Source organism: Schistocerca cancellata, chromosome 4 (assembly GCF_023864275.1).
Source record: "Schistocerca cancellata isolate TAMUIC-IGC-003103 chromosome 4, iqSchCanc2.1, whole genome shotgun sequence".
Lineage (NCBI taxonomy): Eukaryota > Metazoa > Arthropoda > Insecta > Orthoptera > Acrididae > Schistocerca > Schistocerca cancellata.
In genome coordinates, this window is record NC_064629.1 from 26740682 (window position 1) to 26746681 (window position 6000).

Sequence of the window (6000 nt, forward strand, 5' to 3'; positions counted from 1 at the left end):
ATATACATTGTTTATGTCTGCAAGGTCAACCTGAAAACAAAATGGCCACTTATTACAATTTCAGTATCAAAACTAGCAACAGCTTTTCTCTTACCACTGAAATGAATGAATACGTGTGCTTGTATGAAGAGATCATATAATAGCGTACTACTATCAAAATTTCTCTCTCATTTGGCTTTATTCAAAGAAATCAGTGTTGCTAGATTTTCCATGAATTATCAGACATTTGGTTTGTTAATGATTCAGAAAATTCTAAGTTGTGTTAATGCACACAACTGGAGTAAATTATCAAGAATAGTACACCGTGTACATGTGCCAGTGGTCTTTACATCTCAGATTTTGATAATTTTTTGTATGTCAATAGTAGTAGTTGTTTGCATGAAGACTCCTAAATAAATTTTTTTGGACCATTTGTTTCTGAGTTACTAATTTTTTAAATTTCCATTCTGCAATTTTTTTCACTGTTTGGAACCTTCAAATGGCTGTACCTCAAAAACTATGAGTTACACACCTGAAATATTTACCAGTTTATTCAGTTTCTTATAAGGCTTAAAAATGTATGCTGCTTTACTATATTTGTAAAATAGTTGAATTTTTCAAAACTATGTTTTTAAAATTCTTAGAATTTCAAAGTCATATTATTTTTCTTTTGAACAATTTGTTATTTATACACTATTTGTAGTTATGTACACCAAATTTCATGATGGTATTCCAATGGAAACATAGTAAAATTTTATTCTACTGGTAAGTGCAGCATCCAGCACAATCGGCAGGACTACACACTTATTACAAAGTTGTAATGGAAACCTTAGATGGAAAAAATCATATAAGGCTGCCATATCATTGCTATTTTCCATTTAATGGCAATTTATTGCATTATTAGAATTTAAAGTCTGTATTGGCCTTGCCAGGTTAATTATGAAAATATTTGAACCTACAGTGTAACACTACATGCACAAGAAAGACTAAAAATAATTTACTTAACTGTGCCTGTATTTTACAGATACATTCATATTAGTTAATATTTAGTAATTAACCATTTGGGTAGCTGTTACTGTTTAACAGTGAGTTGTTTAAATGCCTTTCAGTGAGAAATTTTCTATTCATCTTCAACAAGAAAAAACATAATGATCCAGTTAAAATCTTATTACACTCTAAGATAATACATGCATTCTTCTTTTATATGACATTACTTAGTCCTCTAAAACAAGAGTGACGGATTATCGGTATAACAACACATTGTTTTGCAACATAATCTCTGAGGGTTTTCGCTTCTCTTCATCTGATAGTCTGTATGTTCTTCCAGTGGCTGTTGTAGGGTGTAATTTACAAAGTATGAAGTTCTTTGGAACAATCAATTAATGTGGTCTTCTTGGGTATGAAGGAGGAGGTGCTGATCACAAGGATGCATAAATAAAAATTTGACTTCTACTTCTTTTTCATTTATTTCATGTCACACAACCTATCTACCATTAGTCATAAGTGCAAGCAACAAATCCTGTAATCTGTTCAAAGGACATGTCACGTGCATCTGGACTGCTAGAATTTTATGAACATGAAGGCCTTCAAAATTGGAACAACTTTTGCTTTAACATTGTCTGCTCAGATGAATAAATGCATGATATTTCTGAGTCCGTGGGACAGCTGTGGCTTCATAAAATCTTTTTGCTAATATCCTTTCTTCTGCTGCATTCTCATGATTTGACGCATACAAAAAAGTGACTGACTGGATGTTTCCTTTACCCCACTCAAACATTTGGGAGGGAGTTAATATTTTGTTATTGATAGGATTTTACAGAGTAGCTTTTTACTGTGCCACCAACACGGTCGCACACACTCTATGTGAAGTAGCATAAAAATGCCATTCTCCCTCAGTTCCTTAAAAATCTTCAGCATAATGATGTAAGTCAGTAAAGTTTTTTCAGTACTTATATTTTAGACCTGAACATCACTGAAGTAATTTTTTTTTTTCAAGTTAGGAAGAAAATCAAGTTTTATGAACACTCTAAGCTGTTTTGAATACCCATACAAGTACTGTGTTGTGCATCAAACTGTCTGATATAGAAACAAAACTGTTGTATTGTAATAAACAATACATGGATGCACTATGGCCATGGAATTATTCCAGTGGATTCATTGGGCACACAAGAATAGTGTTCAGCAAAGTCACATACAATAGTTGCTTCTTTCTGTATTAGTGAAGTTTTCTTCTCAGAAAAAAAGTAGACTGATGTTTTGCAGCAGTCATGTCATTTTAGTTGTGTTAGTAGTGTACAAGCATCTTGCTCGAATCCCTGTGTTGATTTGGTTACAATCTGAAACATGGAGTGATCAACAGTAATCCACTGCTTGTAAGGTATGTTTTCTATCATTTCCTCTTCAAGTGCTGAAATTAAGGCATCTGTAAAAGTACTTGCATCAGGTCATTACTGATTGATTTGTGAGACATGAAGTGTTTGTTAACCATAATTTTGGACATGCAGTATTTGTATGTGGGAAGTGGGCTTCCATATTCTGGTGTGGTGATCTCACTCAAGTTTGCACCAGCAATCATTAGGTTCACATTTTGATGAGCTGTACAAATGCAAACAATGTGTGTCCCACTTGTACCAGCTATAATACAGTTTTTTCGACTTAATTCAGCAAATTTTAAGAATCCAGTTTCGACCTGTGTGTAATTTGATTTGATAAGTTTGTACACTTGTCTTAGATTTCCAAAAAAATAATTTCGTTGGGCTTGCTTAAGATTCCCATCATTTATCTCTACTCACAGAAAAGTAATCCTTTCTGCCAGGCATTTGCCAGCCAATATCATCAGTACAGTAAAATTCTGTCACTAACAGAACAGTCTTGGGAAATAAGGACTGTCTAGGCTAAGGATCAGAAGTAGAGACTATGACCTTTTCTGTCACTAGTAGCCGAGCGGTCTAAGGCGCTGCAGTCATGGACTGTGCAGCTGGTCCCGGCAGAGGTTCGAGTCCTCCCTCGTGTGTGTGTGTGTGTGTGTGTGTGTGTGTCCTTAGGATAATTTAGATTAAGTTGTGTGTAAGCTTAGGGACTGATGACTTTAGCAGTTAAGTCCCGTAAGATTTCACACACATTTGAACATTTTTCTGTCACTAGTTTTTTGTTTTTCTTGCTGTGTAGTTTCTTGCTTCAAACTCCTTTTCTATACAAGTGTACAGCCAACTTTTGGGTAGTGAAGTCAACACCCAAAATTTTTCACTTTTGTTGGGAGTGTGAAATATGTCTTCAAACTGATCAATTATTTCTGTTTATGGGCCATCACAGCCACATATTTTCTGACTATCACCAGTTTCTCCTTAAAAGAAGGTTTCATCTATTTTGCATGTAATTCTTTTGGCTTTATCTTTGCAATATTTCTTTGAGCTGATATATTTCTTTTTTATATTTTGGGATTATCCTATTGCAGTCAAAGTAGTGTCCAGAAAATGCAAGCTACCTTAAACATCCACAAACTGCCAGGGGCAAGAGATGTGCTGCAACTCGGTTGTACCATTCCATAAGATTCTTTGTTTTCTGTTAATAGCAGTTTAAGATTTCTTTCAGTCTACATAAAGTGCAGATTTTCATTCCTTCTTCAATCCCGAAGTTCAGATCAATCATCTAAGAAGTTAAATTTCTAAGATAATTAATCAACCAGTGCGAGTTTCTCTTAAGGGATTACAACAAAATTTTGACCACTTTTTATCCATAGTTCCATTTTCTTAAGAAGTAAATGAAAGACAAGCCACATGCATCAAAAAGATGAAACCTGTAAGAATATAAAAATGTAAAATTGATTAGTTTACATTGTATTAAAACAATAATTATGAAGAATTAAAAAAGTACAACACTTTTTTAAAATACCATTTTACAAACCTATTAATGTAGTACAGTGATTAGTGCAAACATAAAAAATAAAATTAAGTCATATGAAATGAAAGAGACATAATATGCATTACATTATTTAGTTCGTTTTATTGTATCATTTACTACAGTGTTAAAACATAAACTGAAGTCTGCTTAATTATGCTACAGTAATTTCATTTTAAATTAAGTTTTATGAACTGCGTGCTTAGGGTGTGATGTACTTTGCAAAGCAAATTGCACTAAAATAAAATTTATTTTAGTGTGTTCCTATTGGGACACAGTCATGGAATTTCTCACACCCATTAACAAATAGTGTATAAGAAACAATTACTTTCAAAAGAAAAAAATCTATTTTTGTAATTTTAAGAATTAAAAAAATTTATTTTGGAAAATTAACTCTTTTGAATATAGTTAAGTGGCATATATTTTTAAACATTTCAAAAAACTGAATAAATTGGTACAAATTTCATGTCTGTAAGTAAAATACTTTCTGAGAGAGAGCCATTTTAAGGTTTCAAAAAATGTTGAAAATTGCATAATTTTCGGAACTTTAAAAATTAATAATTCAGAAACAAAATGGCAAAAAATTACAAAATTCTAACTTAGCAGTGTTCAAATTTATTTTTTTATTGATTGGTTTCACATGAACACTTAGGTATGAACTCTTCCCAACACTACCATAGCATGAGAACTAAGTGTAGTTTGGTAAATTTTACTAAACATTTTGCAAGGATAAGTGTAGTATCGATATTGTCACCACAAGTTATCTGAGCTACTTACCACACATGTTTTTAGGCTTGATGAATTTATTCATGGTGTGCTCAACATCCAGATTATTGCTACCCTTGAATTTAATATTCTTACACCCACAGTAATTAAAACAGTCATAATTAATTTAAATACCACTTGCTTGGTTCAGTGGTTAAGTGACAGACTAAGGACCAAAAGGTCTGGGAATTTGCTTCCCACTCAATTGTGGAATTTTTATGTATTGCATTTTGCTTATTTCACTTTTGACAGCGTTTGTTAATGTGAAAATTGGTTGGTTGTATTGCAGTTCAGAGTCATGATTAACTTGTAGTTCCCCCTATAAGTGGCTGGTTCAATTAGTTTTAACATTGGAGGAAGGCAAGAGCATACCACCACCAGTGAGACCATGCCTGTACTCTGTGCAAGATTGCCTTAGGGGTTACAGCCACGACAAAAGTAGTGTGGTGAGACTTATGTTGCAGGCACAGTGCACATTTACAGTAATGGTATCCCAAACTACCTGCAGCTTAACCTTTGGTTTGATTACAGCTTTACCTTAATTCATTATTTTATTTATACCATCTTCTTTCCAGTTATAATGCTTATTGCTTCTAGAAATAAATCAATTTTTTTGGAAGTCTGAATGACTATTATAGAATAAAGAAGTACTTAAATTGGATTTGCCTCTAATAGCGTGATGTGTCCACTTCAATGATATGTAATGAAATGGGTAGCCAATAGATTTTTAAATACTGCAAACAAGCTTTATTAAAAATTGGTGACATCACACTTGCTACATAAAACTGTAGGGGCACAACATGAATTGAAATTCTGTGCAACCACTTGAAAAGAGAAGAAGCAATTATAATGGTCCTGGGAATAACAGTTGAAATGTCAATGAAATGAATAGGATTGTCTTCTTAGTAATAAAATTGTTAGATAAGAATGTATTTTGAATTAAAATAATACGTATATTGCAAATTCATAATTTTTTAAACTGAAAGTCTCCGATAAGGCATCATTTGGCCACAGGTAACAATTTTATGATAAATTATTGGACTCTGGCATATTGGTAAATTTATGTTATGATCGTGATCAGCATACAGACATTAGAAATCAAGTGTAACATTACTTCTGGAGGAATGAAAGGGGTTAAACGTATTGGCAACTACAATCTGCAAAAAACTGTAAAATAAGGGTTCTCTTACCACCTCACCCTGTCAGGAAACAATGAAATTGTAGTCTGATGAGAATTACTGCAAAATTTTGGTGTGTATGAGATTAAATATAAACTGGGTACAGTAAAATGCCAAATACTGAACCATACAATACTGTGCACTTGCTGTGATAAATTAAATCATCAAAATGGCAGAAATG